The sequence below is a fragment of the Myotis myotis genome, unplaced genomic scaffold (genome assembly GCF_014108235.1).
Source record: "Myotis myotis isolate mMyoMyo1 unplaced genomic scaffold, mMyoMyo1.p scaffold_m19_p_16, whole genome shotgun sequence".
Lineage (NCBI taxonomy): Eukaryota > Metazoa > Chordata > Mammalia > Chiroptera > Vespertilionidae > Myotis > Myotis myotis.
In genome coordinates this window covers 29,290,157-29,310,339 of record NW_023416320.1, presented here as the reverse complement: position 1 = coordinate 29,310,339, position 20,183 = coordinate 29,290,157, and the positions used below count along the sequence as shown (strand labels likewise).

At 42.6% G+C, this 20,183-nt stretch overlaps 1 protein-coding gene across 12 annotated transcripts in view; it reads right to left on the bottom strand.

The window, feature by feature from the left end:
• The window catches only part of FAM110B (family with sequence similarity 110 member B), a 124,265-nt gene that overhangs the window by 44,431 nt on the left and 59,651 nt on the right, over positions 1-20,183 (bottom strand). For 5 of the 12 annotated variants that reach the window (XM_036338287.1, XM_036338286.1, XM_036338289.1 and 2 more), the window contains one exon: positions 10,223-10,308. The gene's annotated coding sequence lies outside the window, so the exon portion shown is untranslated. Of the gene's footprint in view, positions 1-2,067; positions 2,157-3,958; positions 4,075-4,433; positions 7,491-10,222; positions 10,309-16,362; positions 16,492-16,678; positions 16,913-20,183 lie in introns of those variants that run through there. The other 7 variants (XM_036338288.1, XM_036338295.1, XM_036338296.1 and 4 more) reach the window with 6 other exon arrangements.

Sequence of the window (20,183 nt, the reverse complement as noted above, 5' to 3'; positions counted from 1 at the left end):
ATTCAAGTGACCTTTCTGAAGTTTGGGAAATGAGGGTGGAGGTGAATGAGGGCATAGGGGGGATAATTGGTGATGGAAAAAAATAAAAAAGTAAGATTTAAAAAATAAAAGTTTGGGAAATGAGAGTATTATTTGGTTTATTAAACTGAGTGTTCATATTCATAACATCCCATAAACAGAAGCATATACAATCCCTTTACTCAAATCTCTTCCAAGAATAAAGACACTATATATGGAAAGACATATTTCACTGAACTCAGAATTTAACTACGAAAGAGGAGACATTCTGTCAGGAATGTCATTTTATTGTAGGAGTTCTAAACTAGATACGTGACTTGAAGATACTATTTGGGCCCTGATGGAACTGGGAATTCAAGTCAGTAAAATAATGACATCTATGGAGTGACTGGGCAAGTGGGAAAATTCACTGTTTTATACAGACTCACTCACTATATGTGTGCACATCTTAAAATAAGGTTTAATGAAAAAACTAAAAGTTGTGATTATGTATCCTTTAAAATGGTGAAATTATTTATAATCCCAGTATACTATAATAGATATAAAATAAGTACATTTTTTATATGCTGTGCATTGATTAAAATAGATACCATAATAAAATGACTTTTTCATTTAGTTTCATATTAGCCAACATTTACTGGGCCCCTACTATGAGCCTGGTGCTATGCCACCATGAGGGATACCACAGTGATTGGAAACTGTGCTCTGCCCTGGGAATCGGACCAGAGAGAAAGAGATGCTACCTGAATTGAAAGGGCCTATTTCAGTGCAGGGATGATGGGACATGAGGAACTATGGCACCACCACAGAGCGGCATGCGGGGCTACGTCACAGAGCCCCAGGGTTATATGAAGCCATCCTGGAAGCAATGACCCCTGGGAAGGCTCCAGAGACTGAGGGCCATGCTCAGGAACAGTACAAGCCCGAGCCCAACGGCACAGCAGGCCTGGTAGTCACAGGACTGTGGGTCCGTTCACCATCCAAGAGGGAAACCCTGTGAGGGGGAAGGCGGGACAGGAGAGGTAGACAGACTGATGTGGGAAATCTTTTATCCAAGTGAAGGGGCCTGAAACTGACCTCATAAGTGATGGGAGCCACTAAATGGTGGGGAAGAGGGCGCAACTGGATGCTGTCCATTGCTAGTGGGCTTTGGAGTGTGCAGAACAGATCTGAGGAGCCAAACCCCAGAGAAAGCGGGACTAGGGTCTTAACTAAGCACCCGGTACTGAGCGAGGGAATAGAGACTTTTATTTCTGGGGAAGTCTCTTGGCCTTCCCCAATAAGTCTATTTCTGGGAAGCTGCAAATTAATTTTGTAACCCAAATCATATTTTCTCATTGACGATGTACTCATGTTTATATTAATTTCATTGATTTCTTTTTTAAATTGGCACAGGCCCCTAAAGGCTAGAGCTCAGAATGCAATAAGAACCTTGACGTTCAGCAGTCTTCAAAGTATTTTTAGCTTCAGAAGCTTCCCCGAAGTAAAGATTTTGTGGAATACCATCAGTACCTAAAATAGACAGATGCAGAGTGGTTTGGGCTGAAGCAGGGCCTCACATCTCAAGGCTCCATCAGCCTTGAAACCTCCTAGTCAAGTACTCCAGGGAACAGAGTTTGAAAACCACTGATGAAGCTGAATTCCTTCCTTCTATTAATGAGCAAGTGAGGTGCCGGTCCCTGGAAGAGGTCTCGTTTTCGAGCTGGGATGTAGAAGGAGGCAGAGGGGCTTGTGGTCTGGCTTTTCCAGTTGGGGACCATGAAATTTTGAGAAGGCATGCTTCTATGCTTCTGTTGCCTCATCTATAAAACCGAGACCATACTTCCTTTTACCTATCAAGGCTGTTGAAGTGCAAGTTCTTTGTAAAATGTGTTAGTCTATTAAAAAAAAAGAAGAAGCAAATTGCTGCTGCTGCTTCAGTGCCTCAAATCAGAGAACTAGGAGCAAGCCCGAGTCCCAGATGGCCAGGGGAGCCATCCAAGGGCCCCGCGATGAGGACCGAGGCGATGTATAGCACTAGTCTCTTTGCAGCTACGATGATAAACAAACCTGAAGTGATCACTCGATTGGCACCTGCAGCAAATTCTTTTGTTCAGAGAAACCTTTTGTACATCTGATCTGCCAAGAGACTACGGTTCCTAAATAAAGAGAAAACAATTATCTCCAAGGACTGAGAAACACCTGGCACACAAAACCATCACACTCGACACACTTGGGCAACTTGTGGAAGGAAGCTGGATCCGCAGCCAGACAAACACGGGCTCGAATCTCGCCCCATGATGGCTGGCTTTGTGCTGACAATGACCTGTCCTGAGAGCTGCAGGAGATGAGCCACATAAAGGGCTCAGCATCACAACCGGTCCCCGGACGTGCCCCATAAGTGCCTAGCACAACACCAGCAACCAGTCTTCTGCTGAAGCAGCCCGTCATGTAAGTCATCACATCCCGGAGCTACCGGCCCACTGACATCCCACTGTCTCCACTGGGAAACACGCCGGACTGAAATGCACTCTGAGAGCGTCGGCACCCACTGCTGACCAGTGAGGAGGCTGGGGACTGAGGAAGGCAATTTGTAAAGTATTCTACTCATTGCGGCAAGAATGCACAGGTTTCAAACAGCAGTGGCACTCCCTACAAAACATCCGAAGCAGCACACAGTGGTGTCACTTCTGAAGGAGGCGACGTGCCAACCAAGTGGCCAGTAAAGTAATAAAAACTGCTTATTACTTTTAAAATATAAGAACACTTCAGATAGCATTTCAAAGCCAGGTCTCAGTAGTCTTAAAAGGAAGAGATCAATTCGGTGCAAATGTCTAATACATAAAGTGCTGTGAAACACAGTTGTATTTAAGATAGTAAGGTACACTGCAAACATGTTACAATGTCAAGTACCATTAATAAGATCCCACGAGAAACCCTAAAATGCTGCAGATCTGGCTTAAAATGTCTTCAAGAGATGTCTCAATTTCCTGTTTCTGAATGGCAAATTTAAAGTCACAACATATCTTATCACTTTTCTTAATCTCTCCATCCATTGCTTAGTGAGCAAAGGATGTTAACAGAGAGAGATACTCTCAAAGGCTCCAAATGATGCAATTTACTCAGACCTCCCAGTCCTGGAGACCCTCCTCTCGGAAGGGCTGGGGGTCCTGTTAGGACAATTATCACTGCACACAGCCGATGGACACCAGTGCAGTGGGCAATGCCACATGGGCAGGCAGGCAGCACTCACGGCAGGCAGTGAGGAGTAAAAGCTATACGAAAGCAGAATGCAGCACATTACATAATGGGGACAAGTCCTTGGCAGGTTCAACACAGAAAAAAAATATGTATCTAGTGTACACTTCTGGAGAGAGAGTGAACGTAAGTCTTTAAATGCTTTCTAAATCCATGTGCCAGGTACACTTCAGGGCAATGCATTATCCTCTCTAAAAACTCCTAAAGTGAAACTTCTTCAGGCTCAGTTTCAAGAAACGTATGCATCTTCCTGGTTTACTTCAAGCCAACCGTCAAACATGTAAATTAAATCTATAAAGGAATTAGCTTTCCAACATTTTCTTGTACTAAATGGAGGGGCATGACCAAGAGATGAAAGAGGGGGCTGCCTTCCTTACAAGTACAAGATAAAATGTTGAGCCACAAATAAAACTAGGAGAACAAGAGAAAACAAAGCCCTGATTTTTCTCCTTATTTTGCTAGCTACTGCCAGGTTTAGAGCAAGGATGCAGAGCCTGAGATGCAGAGATGGCAGTGGGCTGGGGAAAAGAGTCATGTATCTGTCTGCCCGGCCCCTGCATGCCTCCTATGACCAGGGATGACCATGCTGACATACCCTGTACTGCAGTGTCCTTACACTGGGAGGGGTCCTGGGAGAACACAAGGTGAGAGCTACTCCATGGGCTCTGCTTAGAATCTAATGCTATTGGAAGGGAATATTTACCATATTTCTCCTAGCGATGATGCTATGAAAACTGCACTGGCACTGGAGAGGAACCTCTTGGGAAGTAATCCACACCAACAGGTGAAGACTGGAGCTTGATCACCCCCTCTTCCCCTGGGAGAGGGAGAATGGTAGGTGTTCAGGGAGTTAAGCTTACCAGCAAAAAGTCTGGATTGAAGGAAAGCATGAGAATCTTATATCACTTAAAACTCTGACCCTATTTATAGGCCAATTGTCATTTCAGTGATGCTTCAAAATAGTTTTTTCATCTCTTTTTTAAAAAATATATTTTTATTGATTTTTAGAGAGGAAGGAAGATGGAGAGAGAGATAGAAACATCAATGATGAGAGAGAATCATTGATTGGCTGCCTCCTGGATGCCCCCCACTGGGGATTGAGCCCACAACCTGGGTATGTGCCCTTGACCGGAATCGAACCTGGGACCCTTCAGTCCGCAGGCCGACACTCTATCCACCAAGCCAAACCGGCTAGGGCAGTTTCTTCATCTCTTAAGTGAAGTGCATATCAGCAATACACTCCACTACCTTCTTTTCTTCTCCACAGGAGATGGGAAGGTCAGCCAGCAAGGTCTTGGTCACAAGCACGCCTCCAGAGGAGTCTTGACCCTCAGGAAAAACAGTCTGCAGACTTCTCAAAATACATAGAATAGACCCCTGGCATTCACTGACCCTTCTATGGCCTATTAGAATAGACCAAAGCTTTGAATGCAGAGTTCAGTAGTGGAATATTTCCTATGTCGTAGAATGAACTATTACCTAATTAGCCACACTACTCTTTTGCATAATCAAGGCTTTAGTTTTGCCTAAAACCCTTCACTTCCTTGGACCTCACATTTTCTTCACTTCCAACTCCAGGACAAATAGTTGTCACTATAAAGTTTTTATCCCTTCACAGGAATGACTGAGGATGTGACTCCGGGGCAGGAAACATTTCTTATCCCCACTGGATACATGTAGAACATGACGCCTGTGAGTGTGAACAGCGGACGGCTGCACTCACTCCCTATTCTGCATCAGCTCTGATGTGTGGTCCTTTGAGATGGTACCAACCCCAAGTTGAAGGATATGGCAATTACTGAATTTGGGCCAAACACAACTAATTGAGTTGTTGAATGTTGAATGCATGAATCTCTAGGGAACACTCAGTTTGAGCTAAAAAAACAGAACTGTATCTAAGCAGGATTTTGTAAACAAATCCGTATTTTAAATGCAGTTAAGAAGTCCAGACTTGAAGGGCCTTGGATAAAGCTAATTATGCCTTGATTACACCCTACTTTGATTAGTTTAACGTTTAGGATAGAGAGAGAGAGAGAAACATCAATGTGTGAGAGAAACATTGATCGGTTGCCTCTCATATATGCCCCAACATTGCATCAAACCTACAATCCAGGTATGTGCCCTGACCGGGAATTGAACCACAACATTTTGGTGCATGGGCTGATATTCAACCCAATTGAGCCATCCTAGAGGCAGGTGACCAGCATAAGGCTTAGTCATTAGTGGTTGCTTAAGGGACAGCAATGCAAATGCATGATGCATGAGGAAAAGTCAGCAGGGCTTGATGCCTGAATGGGCCTACATGGTATAGCACCAGGAGTTACTCACCAGGGCTTCCTTCCAGAGGAAAGGCCTTCTCACTGTCAATTATGGTGAAAACTGTCTCTCTTTGACCAAAGATAATGCTTAGCAGCTCTGTTTTAACTGTATCCTATTGAGAATTAGACCCATAAAACTCAAGTAAAAGGAAGACATATATTTCAGCACAAGGATTGACCAAGAAAGATATGTGAAGCTATGAGAGGAGGTATGTCCAAACACTACCCCAAAATAGAGACCACTTTGAAACTGGGTGTCTTTGTGTGTTTGGGTGGCTATAACAAAATACCACAGACTGGGCGGCTTATAAACATAAACAATTATTTCTCACAATTCTGGAGGCTGGCAGTCCAAGGTCAAGGTGCCAGCACGGTGTGTTCTGGTGGTGGCCTTCTTCTGGGTTGTTGACTTCTGTGTCCTCATCTGGCAGAAAGGGCTACAGACCTCTCTGAGCCTCTCTGATAAAGGCACTAACCACTTCCCAAAGGTCCCATCTCTTAATGCCATCACACAGAGCATTAGGATTTCAACAGATGAATTGGCAGGGGACACAAATATTCTGCCCACAGCACTATGGAAGAGTGCTATAATTGCACAGGCTGTTAAAGAGACAGACCGGCGAGGAGAGAATACTCTAATGCTCACTAAACACACAGTCCTGATGAACTTCACATCTCTCTGAACTTCTCTGAGGAGCCAGAACACAGGAACACGTTCTCAATCCACGCCTACTAATAATAGCAGACACTTAACAGGCTGGAGGATAAAGTATGGAAGTCTTGACAGTCTAGCTTTTCTCCTGGCATAACTGCAATCACCCTGTATCTCTAATGGGTGTGCTGTTATGGTCTCCATCTCTCATTACTTGACTTTTTGTTCTCTTCCCTTCTTTAATTAATTGAAGACTTTCTTTGGTTTCTAGAATATTCCCCCAGAGATCCATGTTTTCTTGTCATTTTCTCATTCTACCTTCTCCACGGCACAGCTTCCCCAACCAACTTTCCTATTCCATTTGTGACCCATCAGCACACAGAAGTAAACTGGTTATGAAAGGTCTGGTAAGGGTTTGATAGAAGAGCCTCTCGGTAGACTTGGGTTTTATACCCAGCGAATGTGTTATCATTGGTTCCCTTTTGGTATGAGGTTTAACTCTTTAATTCTGGCATCCTCATCTACTCAATGAAGATTCCAACACCTGCTCTGGCGGGCAAGTGAAGACTGTGATGAAGCACATAGCACCTCTAGCACTTCTCCGAGAGCAGGCTTTCCACAGATAATGTTCCTGCTGATCTTTGTAGGAAAGCTATGATGACACTGACAATGGACTGATTTATGTTGCAATGGTCATTCATAACTTTTAAAAAATTAGGCACACACAGTAACTTACAGAATTTGTCTTTCACTTGGTTAAAAATTTAGCATTTTAAATATGCCACATAAATTGGTAACTTAACAATTTAATTGTAATCAATAGTGGCCTCTTGAACTTCATAATAAATATGTGTTAAATCTTCAAAAACAGCATTATACTTTCCATGTGAGTATAAGAGTATTTTATTTTAGAGAGGGGAATAGCCCTATGTCTATGCTTTCAGCAGCCTACTGAATTCTTGTAAATAAAGCAGGATGAAACAACTAAAATCCTAGCTACTTTTTCTAGAGAATGTCCCCTCCTCTTCCTCATTATTTTTAAAAAGCAGCAAACGCAAGGTCAAGAGCTTGGCTCTGTTCGACTGTCTGCATGGGTCTCATTACTGTGGCCGGCTCTCCCTGGCTCCTACGGACACCTTGCTCAAGGTCAGCTGAGACGGCTTTGGAGGAGCCACACCTGACTGTACTGGTGGAACCTGAGCTCTGAGTCATTCACTTGGCAAAGAGCTGATCTAGGAAAAGGCGAAAGTCAGAGAGATGCTGGCCTGAAAGACAGATGAGTCATGGACAAGGAACAAATCACTCTCAATGGAGGATCAACTTTAGGAACATTGAAATGGAGAAAAACAGTGTTTGGGGAAAAATAGCACTTATTTTTGGTCAGGACCATTTGACACAAAAAAAAATCTGCAAAGGTTTGTTTTTACTTCCAGCAATTTCTCAAGTACCTACCACTTATGCTATAAAAGAACAAACCGCCCTCCCAGGGAAATTGTGAAAAAGGAAACTGTCCGAGAGGAACTATCAATTACTTAAGTTTGAAGAAGATAAGAAGAAACTAAAACCAAAGGGAACATTATAACCTGAAATTCCAATCACATGAATAGTGCATAGAAATCGGTGTCTGTATTCCTTTAAAGATGACTTACACATACCTTACACAGGAGGTTTTATAAGTTGGAAAAACTCAAAAAGTTTGACTGAAAGACTATTACAAGGTCATTTTATGCCTTCATTTTTGTTTTAGTTTCTTTAACATGGTACCACTTTTAAGAAGAGTTCCCCTTGTATTCCAAGAACAAATCTTAAGTACATGAATTAAGGGGTAGTGAAAAAAGTTGATGACAATATAATACACATGTCTTCATAAGACCCCAGAAAAGAACCAGTTTTAATGAACTTTAAATGCAAAAATGGCCCCAAATAGTTGAAGACATTTGGCCAATAAGACAAAAACTATTCTTTTCTCAAGAATTTTTAAAGCACTAAATAAATGTTCCTATCTTATTTATGGGAAAACTGGTATAAAACCAACGTCAAGTAACTTGTACACCATGATCTACTTGAGAATTAGATGTAGGGGCCAGGACTTAGTGTCGACAACCCAGGTGACATTGTGTTAATGAATCACAGGGTAAAACCCTTTTTAATCTTCCTGAAGCAGGACCTAGCTAAATAATGATACTGACAAAGCTCAAGATGGCTATGCCTGTGAAGGGAACTGTCTTCTCCATATAGTTCCTCTGGGGGGTAGGAAGGAGGGGCCTCCACTTCTCAAATGTCTATGTGTGCCAGGCACTTCCAGAACTATGCCATGTAACCTTCCCCAAACCCCTACTAGCTTGCTGTTATTCTTCTCTGGCTTATGGGAAATTGAGGTGTAGAAAAGTCCATTAGCCGTGGTGAGCAGGAAGCTAAGGTTATAGCCATGTCTACTCAAACCCTGTGTCTGCCCCCCCCCCCCCCCCCCCAAATCCTCTCCCGGCCACTAGCAGCAGCAAAATAACCTGCTGTCAGAAGCTGGCTCGGTGAGCATTAACATCACGTGGCTGGGTATGAGAATGAAGGTGCTGAGCATCATGAGAGGGGCCCATAGGCCCCTGTTTGCTGCGGACTTTTCCTGCTTTTAGCATTTGAAAGTCCCACATCCCAGAAAAGCCCTCACCTGGGTGCAGATGCGAGGGCTTCTAGGCTGATGCAGAGTGGAGAGTACAGCCCAGTCAGAAGCATTCCCATTCAATCCACCTGTGCTCAGGGGCAATTCTACGCCTCCCTTCCCCCTTGATAAAGGCCTGGGGGTGGGAGGCACCCCGTTCCTTCCAGCCAACAGGAGCCCAAGGCTTTCATATCAGAACTTCCTATATCTGAGATAAGAAGATAAGGTAATTGGTGGGATGTGGATTTCAGGGTAGGTTTTGCTGGTTTCTCTTTGTCTCTTTCGATAGATTGTAGAATTCCACCTGGTACAAGCTGATTCTTACTCGTCAGGCTAAGACAGATTCTGAGGTTACTGGACAGTATTAACATCACCTAACAATGTCCTGCGTAATAACAAACGATAAAATGCATAGCGCAGGATATAAGCAATGGTACAGGACCTAAAGAGGTTGGAGAGGAGACTCCAGGAAGGCTGTCAATCAAATCAGAACACGTGGTCACTGGGGAATATGGCACCAAGGACAAGACTGTGTTCTCACGAGGGCTGCTCTTTATCACTCTTCAAGTCATTGCAGACAGGACTTAGCCAGAGAGCTGTCTCTCTATTTCAGAAACATTCCCAATCTCCTCACTTGCTCTCAGGCCCTCTGTGAAGAGGAGGGACATCCGGACCTTGACATTCGTACACTTCCTCAGCTCCTTCATGGGTCTGGTGAGAGGATGCCCCCAGACTCTCCATCACCTGGGAGTGGCATGGACGTGGGGCACAGTACCCAGCAGTGTCTTCCATGGTGCACACACACCTCCAGCACGTGCCCCGCTCTCAGGCTGTCCCTCGGCTGGCACATAGGACCCACCCTCTCCACATGGCCTCCTTTGAGAGGCCATCCTGTGAAGATCTCCTTCCCAAAACTCCCACAGCACTTGGTGCTGCTCCCATACATTTGGCATGTCAGAACACACCACCTCATTTCCTCAGCTACAGACAATGTACTGCTCACTGCTGGGTAAAGATACCCAGTTTTATATAGTCTTCAAATCCATGTACAGCTACCTACCTGGTTACTGTTAAATATAACGCAGCTTTGAAAACTGTAACTGCTGGCAGGTATGTAGAAGACGTCGTGGAAAGCTTTGGGAAAGCAAATCATCACTACTACTATTTGGTGCTGGCAGGGACCTCAAAGGAGAGGACTTACTTTTTTTTTTTTTTTTTTTTTGCCAGACAGCAAACTATCTGAAACCTTGCCTCATTGCCTTCATGTAATAATGACACAGGTTTTCAGAGAAAATCAGTAACTTCTGCTGAGAATGGGTCAAAGCAAAACAATATACTTACTTGAAAGGAATGGGTACTTTATAGACGGCAGGCAGAAGTCACAGGAATCCTTCCTTTCTTAACGTGCTCCCCGCAGCAGGAGGTATCTGAAATTAGAGGAAGAAAAGACTGCTATTGTTGTTCTATTTGACAGAAATAGGCAGTCTATTAAATATAAATAGCAACAGAAAATGATAATTCTTTTAAGTCGGTCAGTAAGTTTTAAAATACAAAGCAAACACGGAGGTAAAACAAAATGTGTTAGTTTTTATAAACTTCATTTAAAGCCAAGTGTTTTGGCTCCCTTCAACTGTGGTGTTTTGTTTTGTTTTTAATTCTCACCCAAGGGTATGGTTTTCACTGATTCTAGAGAGAGAGGAAGGGAGAGGGAGAGAGAAAAACATCAGTGTGAGAGCAACATCGATTGGTTGCCTCACGGACATGCCCCAACTGGGAATCGAACCTGAGACCCTTCAGTACACAGGACAACACTCAACACTGCACAACACCAGCCAGGGCTCAGCTGTATTTTTTAAGGAGACACTCAACCTTAGACAGCAATTATACAGAAAGGAGAATATAAACTCCCAGTTGTGAGAAGTCACATAAATAAAGGTTTCCAGGATGTCATCTCATTTTTGGAACTGAGTCAGTCTACCTGGGGTTGATAGATAGGGTGTTAGTTTCAAAGGGCCTTTGAGCCCATGTGGTACACAACCCCCACTTCAGACCAGGAACCAGAGGCCCACTCAGGAACCAAGTTCTTCTGTTCTAGGCTCTGTGGGTTAAGGCCAAAATCTCTGACCTCTGAGTCTATACTCCAGAAAAAGGAGACTAAATATAATAGATACCATCTCAGAATGTCCCACTGGGCTGGAAGGTGGAGACATCTGAGCAGAATCCTGAAGGCAGTGAGGACATGAGCCATGGGTCTATTGAGGGAAGCAATGTACTGGCAGAGGAGGGCAGCCAGGGCCTGAAGGGGGGACATGGAAGTGGCAGCTAAGTCTGTGGCAATGGATGAACCAACCAATGGAAAGCAGGTGACAGGAAGCTGATGAAGGACAGAACCTTGGGGAATATCTACTTAAAAGGTGGGTAGGAGCCCTAGCCAGTTTGGTTCATGGATAGAGGGTCGTCGGGCTGTAGACTGAAGGGTCCCAGGTTCGATTCTGGTCAAGGGCATGTACCTGGATTGCAGGCTTGATCCATGACCCTGGTTAGGGCGTGTGCTACGGGAGGCAACCAATTGATGTGTCTCTCTCACATCTCTCTTTCTCTCTCCCCTTCCCTTCCACTCTCTCTGAACATCAGTGAAAAATATCCTTGGGTGAGGATTAACACTCACACACAAAAAAAGTGAGTATGACAGGGGACTGGGAAGGAGCAGTCAGAGACGGGGGACACAGGAGGAAGGCCATCAGGGCTGGAGAGCTGCTGCCTTTGACAATCAGCTCTGAGGACACTTCCTACTCGGAGAGTAAGGGCTGGGGAAGGACGGCTTGTGAAAAAGGAAGTGTGGAAGCCTGACCAGGGCAAAACACTACAGAATTAGGAGGGATCTTTGACTGCATGCCCTGCAGCATTCAAAATCCATTTTCATGTACACATTCTACTGGTGGCAAGCCTGGTGACCCTGATAGTGAACTTGCCTTCCAAATTTGCCAAGATTTAAAATATGTCTAAATTCAATTAAGTGTATAAGAAAAGCAAAAGGCCTTAATCATAGTAAGATTAAATACAAGTGTTGTAACCGAAGCCCACATTTTACAAGCTTGTCTTTAATAAGCATGTACAAAACAAATGACTTTAATAAATAAAAGAGTCTGGTTAAATAAATAAAAGAGTCAACAGGCATCCAACAACAAATGATAATTCCTGGCAATGACAACAGTTCCAGAAATGATCACTAAATTACTTAAAAGTACAAGAGTAATGAAAATATTTTGTAAGTCGAGATGCATTTTTATTTTTTTTTAAATATATTTTATTGATTTTTTACAGAGAGGAAGGGAGAGAGACAGAGAGCTAGAAACATCGATGAGAGAGAAACATCGATCAGCCGCCTCCTGCACATCTCCCACTGGGGATGTGCCCGCAACCCAGGTACATGCCCTTGACCGGAATCGAACCTGGGACCCTTCAGTCCGCAGGCCGACGCTCTATCCACCGAGCCAAACCGGTTTCGGCCGAGATGCATTTTTAAACTTTCACATACATTTAAAATTTTTTCAAATCCCATGTGATGTAAATCTATTAAGACAAATAAAAACACTTCCATGCAACAATCTAATGTGTATTCTTAGAAGAGACAGAAGAAAAAAAATATATAGTTTATACAGTTGACCATTGATCATTGTTTTGAACTGTGCAGGTCCGCACTTACACATGGATTTTTTCCGTAAATACCTGTACTGTTTTCTATCCTCACTTGGGAGTCCATGGATGCAAAGGGCTGACTGTATGCATTGATCTAGGCCCGTGGTCGGCAAACTGCGGCTCTCGAGCCACATGTGGCTCTTTGGCCCCTTGAGTGTGGCTCTTCCTAAGCCTTAGGAGTACCCTAATTAAGTTAATAACAATGTACCTACCTATATAGTTTAAGTTTAAAAAATTTGGCTCTCAAAAGAAATTTCAATCGTTGTCCTGTTGATATTTGGCTCTGTTGACTAATGGGTTTGCCGACCACTGATCTAGGCCATTTTATATCAGAGACTTGAGCATCCTCGGATACTGGTATCTGTGGGGGAGTCCTGGAGACAATCCCCGGGGGGATACTGAGGGTAGTTAAGCTTTTGGGTAGTCAAAAGCTATATGTGGATTTTGGACTGTGTGGGATTGAGTGCTCCTAACCCCCACATTGTTCAGGGGCCAGTTTATTACATTTAATACGGGTCACAAATAAGACACATGGTGAAACTGAAAGTCAATATTATATATATATATATATATATATATATATATATATATATATATATGTATATATTCACACACACAGATCTGTGGCCCACACTGACCCGCATTTAACATTAACGGTAGTGGATGTGGTACGAGATGGATGGGAAACAGTTCATTCTGGATCAGGCACTACTAGCTCTCTACTCCTGAAGCCTTCTGGTTTCCCCCAGCCCCCATTTTCTAGAGAACTGGTCGCCCTGCGTGCACTCACCAAGCTAAGTGCCCTGTTCTGCTGTTTACACTCCCTACTATTATTTGTTTGCTGCCTCCCCTAAGTTGGCTGTTGCTTGCAGGGTGGGCTGTGTCTTCCATCTTTCTCTGGCTAAGGCTTAGCACAGAACCTAGCACAGGGTAGGTGCCTCTAATTATTGAATAAAATAATGAAAGAAAAAATAAATAAATACACTTAGATGAAAGGCCTAGTGTCTCTTGAAATGTTTTTTCAATCCAGGAAACTTTAGGAGGGTCAACTGCGAAATATTTATTGATTGCTAATGACAGGTCACCCTCAGTTCTTTTCATATCACAGATGGCCAAGGGGCCAGCCACACAGCCACCCATACTCCTCCATCCAATAGCAGGTATACCCAGTGCTCCTTCCTTGTTACAATCAGTCCAGGCCTTGTTCATTCAGCCCAGCTGCTTTGTGCCACATCATATTCTACAAGAAGTGACTTTTCATTTTCAAACTGATGATCACTTTTACGGCTGTGATTATAAGCCGCTAGGAGAAAAACTTCGAAAGTCTTACTTACAACCGAGACTATTTTCATTTAAAAAGACTATATGTTTTGTACTCTAGTTCATGCTAATAGACCTATTTTATGGGTCAGAAATGTCATTCTCTTGTCAGTAAAGAGCTATGAAATTACAAGGAGGGGAGAGAACAAAATTTTAAAGTGCCCAAGAAATTTATCTTTTACTTTCTTATCTCAGAAATATATAAAGATTCTTTTTAATGTAATTAAAAAATGGTAAGATGTGATTCAGCTGAAGTTAAAAGCATAGATTTTGCAAACATGTAAATAACATTTTATTTGGTGCTATTAGAAAAATGTCCCTTTAGTATATGGTGGAAGGTCCTGTAGGCTATCACAGTGCACTACACAATATACACGTACCATTTATGTTACATTTTGAAGAAGTTCCTTCCAGGCACCAAGAGTCTTTTAAGATCCAGCCCCTGGAAGTCAACAGCACTTAGAATACTCCCCACAGCTTCGGTGGCACACAGTTTAACACAGGGCTAAGCTCATAAAAGGATGTTTACTAGTACAATTTTTACACCTGACAATAATTTATTTTTAAAAATTATTTTTAGAAAGAGAAAGATAGATGTGAAAGTGAACCATCCATCAGCTGCCTCCTGCACGCCCCCAACTGGGGGGTCGAGCCTGCAACCCGGGCATATGCCCTGACCAGGAATCCAACCAGCAGCCTTCCTATGCACAGGGAGGATGCCCAACAAAGAGCCACACTGGCGAGAGCAACACTCGTTTATTTTTAAGGCAGTCTGCCTCTTAGAAATTCTTGAAGACCAAGGTAATTTAGGAAGCAGTTTAGGAGATGAAGAGGGAGAGATGATTATAGAATGACATCAATTTATTCTTCCCCAAACGAGGGTCCAAGCCTTAGTGTGGATACAGAGAATGAGGGAGTGAACCGGGAGAGCAGGGTCTGCACACGTGAACAAGGGCAACATCGTTCGTTGTACTTTCCACCACTGCTCTGCCACCTTCTGGAATCGGAAGGAAGTGGGGTTTGTTCCAAGGGAGTCCAACGAGGAAGTAAGTGCTCAGTAGAGCACCCCTCTTATGTACATTTCAGCACACATGGTACCTTAAAACTGAGCACTGCAGATTGTTTAAAGGCATAGAGAGCCTGTATCACAATGGATGACTATCAACCTTTCTTATTATAGATCAGTTGTTCTCAACCTTCTGGCCCTTTAAATACAGTTCCGCATGTTGTGACCCAACCATAAAATTATTTTCGTTGTTACGTCATAACTGTAATGTTGCTACTGTTATGAATCATAATATAAATATCTGATATGCAGGATGGTCTTAGGCGACCCCTGTGAAAGGGTCGTTCGACCACCAAAGGGGTTGCGACCCACAGGTTGAGAACCACTGTTATAGATGATACTGTATTACAATAAATGACAAACTGTCATAATACTTGTTTTTTCCTTAAGACTGATATTGGAATGGATTATTACATTGGATGATTTATTACCTTCAGAATAAACGAGGGAGGGGTTTGGGGAGGGGCAGTGGAGCAGAGTTAGTGATCTGAAGTTTTCCTCTACCAAACAATACACGGAACCTCTGTAACCCGTATATACTTTTAAATCAAAGAAGTTTTGTTTAAACAAAGTACTTAAATGGCCACGTTTGGCTTTTCGGGAGCAGGGAAATAATTCCCGATGGCTTTCAGATATCACTGGGCTCTCCGCTGATAGCAGACGCATGGTGGCAGCCAGCCAGTCGTGTGACTGGTGACTCAATACACAAGTTTCTGTGGTCTCCACAATCGGATACGGTGAGCATATCCATGTTTAAGTTTGAGGACTAAATGGTAGCAGGGGGCTCTTCTGAAATAAAAGAGAACTCTACGGAGAAGGTACATAGAGAAGCAAAATCAATGCACTTGTCTGGGTTTCTTTAAGCTCAGCCTTGGCCATTTAAATATGTTTCCTTCAGAATGTACCATCTTTCTTATGGAATTTTAAGATTACTTATTGTTTGAGGTGGAAAACAATCCAGGCAATCATTAACAGAAGACTTAAAATGTTGCCAAGCATTAGTCTGAGTGGTAAGAACCCCACCTTCCTTTGATTAATTTCAACTCCAAAAGCAACATCCCTGTTAAACAAAGCCCCAGAGTCAAAAATTCTCTCTTTGGCACAGGTGAATACACACCTATACATATTTTTGGCAGAATGAGATATGCTCTCACCCTCCGTGGTATGAAGGCTTAATGAAAACTACAGAGGGTGAAACAAAGAAAACCATCCAAAATGAAGGCTGCACTCAGCTTTGAAGAAACAATAGCACTTACTTCCCCCAGGACCCTGCACTGGCCTCAGGAGAGCTGCTGCCCTGTCCTAATTCACTTGTTTCCCTGAACTCTCCCAGACTGCTCATTATTCGGGAGAGCCTGGGCTCCATGCACACAGTCAACAGGATACTGAAACGCACCTCCAAAGACACCTCGATCGATGCAACCTCAGGCTTTCCAAAACAGAAGAGAACCAATAAGAATCACTCCCCAGCACATGCACGCTCGGAACCAGGTAAAAACAATATTCCTTCATGAATCGAGTAGCTGTTCGCCAGCCAAGCCTTCTCCCGCAGAACATATTTGGGTACGGAACGCCGGGCTAGGCATGCTATTAACAAAAAAAAAAAAAAAAAAAAAAAAAGCAGGATCAAATTAAACAGGGGACACGATGAACTCGCTTCATTTCATGCATGGCTGGGTTTTCCCTGCGAGATAAAGACTCCAAGTAATTACCATGAACTGCAACTTCCTCACTGATCGCCTTTGGCAGCTGGCAGTGGCTGACTGCCGATGCTCTACAACAAAGAAGAACGCCTTCTCTTCAGTGCCTTCCTCCTCCCGTAACGTTACCAGCTAAGCACCTCCACCGTTGCCAGAACACAGTGGAGTATCTCTGTATCTATGTCTCCGGTGCATAAGGAGTACAGTGGAAACCTATCAAGCCGGCGAGCAGCGATGCTCGCAGCCAATGAGGAGAGGCTCGGGCGGAATCCAGCACATGCTCTCTGAGGCGCAGGCTGTCACCAGCGTTTAGCAGGCTGCTAATCTAATTATAGCTAGTTTTGCGAGCACAGAGCTACTGGAGCAAAGCACAGGAGCAAATTAAATTTTAATAAATTAAACCCCAAAGACAAAATCATCTTGATTTCCTGTCATTTTGAGGATGAATGTGCCACCTTGTAAACGGTAAGTGATTTTTAAAGTGCATTCTTGTTTTGCCTCCAATCTCGAGAAACAAAGAGTGGTTACCCCTCACGTCGGGTCCAGCTGACTTGCACTGCAGATTCCGGCACAGAGAATAAATGGCAAAATCAATACCTCGAAGGTATTAGTGCTAGTGCTGTAAAATCTGAGGCTCACTTTATTTACCCTGATTAGCAATCTGCCACTTATTTGTCCTAAAGTGCTAATTAGTCTCCAATAGACTTTGAAATACCATGTAATTTCCATGCATAGTGGAAAAGTGCTCATCAAGGTGCCAAAAATCATACTCCTGAGGACAGTAATCAATAATAATTTAGAGCTACAAGAGATGGAAGGGATACCAGAAATCACTGTACAAAAAAATTTAAAGAAATTTGCCTACTCTTGAATCCAGGTAAAATGATTATGGAGTTAAAATTATTGTGGAGTTTTTGGATGATCTTCAATAAAGTATTTTTAACTCCATAATCATTTTACCTGGATTAAATACTTTGCCTAGATTGAGCCTAAAATGATGACCAGCTATCAAATAAGATATCTTATTTTGAATCTGTTCTGAGACTATAGTTGAGTAGAACTCATACTAAGAAAAAAATGAATATCCAATTTTCAAAGTAAATTCTGTTAACTTCTATGATTTCTAATAATCAAACAGAACTGGATGATATAGTCGGTCTAATAATATATTGGACCAAAATAGAATTTTTCCTGGTCACATTGAAAAGCTTACATGACCACATTGTGTATGTTGAAATTTATCTCTTAAGGAAATGAGCTGTGTACTTCTTGCTCGTATGCCCCTTGACCTCCTTGAGTTTTCACAAGCCTTTCCATATCATATTTACAGCATATATTTTCTTTTTTTAAAAAAAATATATTTTATTGATTTTTTACAGAGAGGAAGGGAGAGGGATAGAGAGTTAGAATCGATGAGAGAGAAATATTGATCAGCTGCCTCCTGCACACCTCCTACTGGGGATGTGCCCGCAACCAAGGTACATGCCCTTGACCGAAATCGAACCTGGGACCTTTCAGTCTGCAGGCCGACGCTCTATCCACTGAGCCAAACCAGTTAGGGCTACAGCATATATTTTCAATAACAGAAAAGTTTGCCCACTGCACAATTTAATGGTAAAATTAGTTCTAGGAGCCAAATCCTGTGAGAGGCAGTTGGAAGCATGGGTGAAGAGCATACGTTCTAACAGCCATACCACCTGTGTTTACATTCTGGATCAGCTACTTCCTACTTGCCTGACTTGGGACTAGTGACTGGATGTCTCCGGGTCTCAGAGGCAATAATCAGAGACACCTTGCAGGATTGACAATGAGCTATTAGGATTCGGACAGGGCCTGGCACAGAGTGAGTTCTAAATTAAGCTATTATTAATAGCAGCAATCTTTTCACCACATCATGTTTGTCTACCTTCTTTCCCAGTAACAAACACACAACTCAAAACAAGAAGTGTCTAAACACTTCTCTATGGTACAGTTTTGTCAGATACACCATTTAGAAGTGATTCATAGTGACAAGCTGGTGGCAGGCTTGATGAATCATACAGAGCTGTTATGGGGATTCACTGTGGTAACCAAAATTATTTCCCCCAACTTCTTTTTGGCTATGTAACACTCTCTAATTTCACTTAATTCTATATGAACCAATCTTAACAGGAATTTTCAGGAAATTAAGGGCTTACAATTATATTTCACTAATGACTTGCAATATAGATTAAATGATATTATACATTTGAAAAGTGTTTTCTATGAAATATAAATCAAGGAAAGTTTGTAATGAGGTGTTTGATGAAATTTAAGACAACAAATTTATGTGAAAAGGAGAGAGAAGTTAGCCAGACAAATGCAACTTCTGTTCCTGCAGCCTATATATTTATTGGTTCTCCCTTTCTTGTAAATATGTTCTACAAATTTAATAGTCCTGGGGTGATATTAATCAAATCTGTTAATATGTTAAACTTATTTCCTGGTCCTGGCTCGGTGGCTCAATAGGTTGGAGGGTCATCCCGTACACCAAAAGGCTGAGGGTTCAATCCCCGGTCTGGGCATGTACAGGAGGCAGCCAATTGATGTTTCTCTCACACATTGATATCTCTCTCTCTCTCTCTCTCTAAAAGTCAATAAAAACACAGGGTGTCCTCCCAAAATGTATACAGACTTTAATAGCTATAGCTCAATTTTGAAAATGAAATGTATTTTCATAAACATTGTTTTTATAATTATTCTAAGTGGGCCATGATTAAAATTTTTTTAAATTTATTTTCCATAATTCCCAGAAATTGGTATGTTCTAACAGTCAAGCTCCAATCCAGTGATGATATGCCAACTTCTCATTTTTCTAGACTTGCTTTGCTTTGATTTTTACTTGAAAACCTTTACAAAATGCTAACATCCTCAACAACCATTATGATCTGCTCTAAGAAACCAAATATTCCCAGGGATTAATTAGTAGCCATGGAAAAGGAAGGCTGACTCAGAGGCATTTTTCAATCTTTGTATACCATGGACTGTTTGGGAAATAAGCCAGAGAAAGGAATGGTATGGCTCATAAACTTTAAGGGGAAGACAGCAAAGGAACTCACGGTCCATAAATTCAAGAGTGAAAAATGGTGTACTAATGTAGACACAAACACAGGCTTGCAAAACAAGATGGAGACACGCCTCTAAAGAAACTGCTGCGTGTGCCACCTCGAAGCATCGTCCACGTGAACTATCAACGCGCAATCACCATTATCAGGAGCTCCAACTCCAAGAGGAGTTGGCTTCCGTGATTTGGCCTAAGGCACAGCTCCCTGGAGGCTGCCAGGATATACAGACTAGTAACACTTCTAGGCATTTATTTAGGAAATAGCCAACAGCCCTGCCTTCCTCTTCATTTAACAGACGGCGAGCTCAAAAAAAGGGCACTGTTTTAAAAAGCTGTTTCATTTGTTCATGCCTGTTTTGTATAAGACATTAAGCAGACGCATCCTAGGAAAAGGAGGTCACTGTCCTTTCTTAGGTCTTATCTTTTGGCGTATTT